Source organism: Rhincodon typus, chromosome 26 (assembly GCF_021869965.1).
Source record: "Rhincodon typus isolate 14 chromosome 26, sRhiTyp1.1, whole genome shotgun sequence".
Taxonomy (NCBI): Eukaryota; Metazoa; Chordata; class Chondrichthyes; order Orectolobiformes; family Rhincodontidae; genus Rhincodon; species Rhincodon typus.
The window spans coordinates 2,689,514-2,690,044 of NC_063357.1; the positions used below are offsets into that span (position 1 = coordinate 2,689,514).

At 56.1% G+C, this 531-nt stretch overlaps 1 protein-coding gene across 2 annotated transcripts in view; it reads right to left on the reverse strand.

Moving 5' to 3' along the window:
- Positions 1–531, reverse strand: part of LOC109922506 (vitronectin) — a 17,249-nt gene that overhangs the window by 15,097 nt on the left and 1,621 nt on the right. The gene's annotated exons all lie outside the window — the stretch shown is intronic.

Below are 531 nucleotides of genomic sequence, written 5' to 3' on the forward strand. Positions count from 1 at the left end.
GTGAGAGTCGGTGTGTGTGGGAGCTGTACCCAAGTGAGAGTCAGTGTATGTGGGACTGTACCCCAGTGAGAGTCGGTGTGTGTGGGACTGTACCCCAGTGAGAGTCAGTGTGTGTGGGACTGTACCCCAGTGAGAGTCAGTGTGGGTGGGAGCTGAACCCCAGTGAGAATCAGTGTGTGTGGGACTGTACCCCAGTGAGAGTCAGTGTGTGTGGGACTGTACCCCAGTGAGAGTCAGTGTGTGTGGGATTGTACCCCAGTGAGAGTCAGCGTGTGTGGGACTGTACCCCAGTGAGTCAGTGTGTGTGTGGGACTGTACCCCAGTGAGAGTCATTGTGGGTGGGAACTGTACCCCAGTGAGAATCAGTGTGTGTGGGACTGTACCCCAGTGACAGTCAGTGTGTGTGGGACTGTACCACCGTGAGAGTCAGTGTGTGGGAGCTGTACCCCAGTGAGAGTCAGTGTGTGTGGGACTGTACCCCCGTGAGAGTCAGTGTGTGTGGTAGCTGCATCCCAGTGAGAGTCAGTGTGT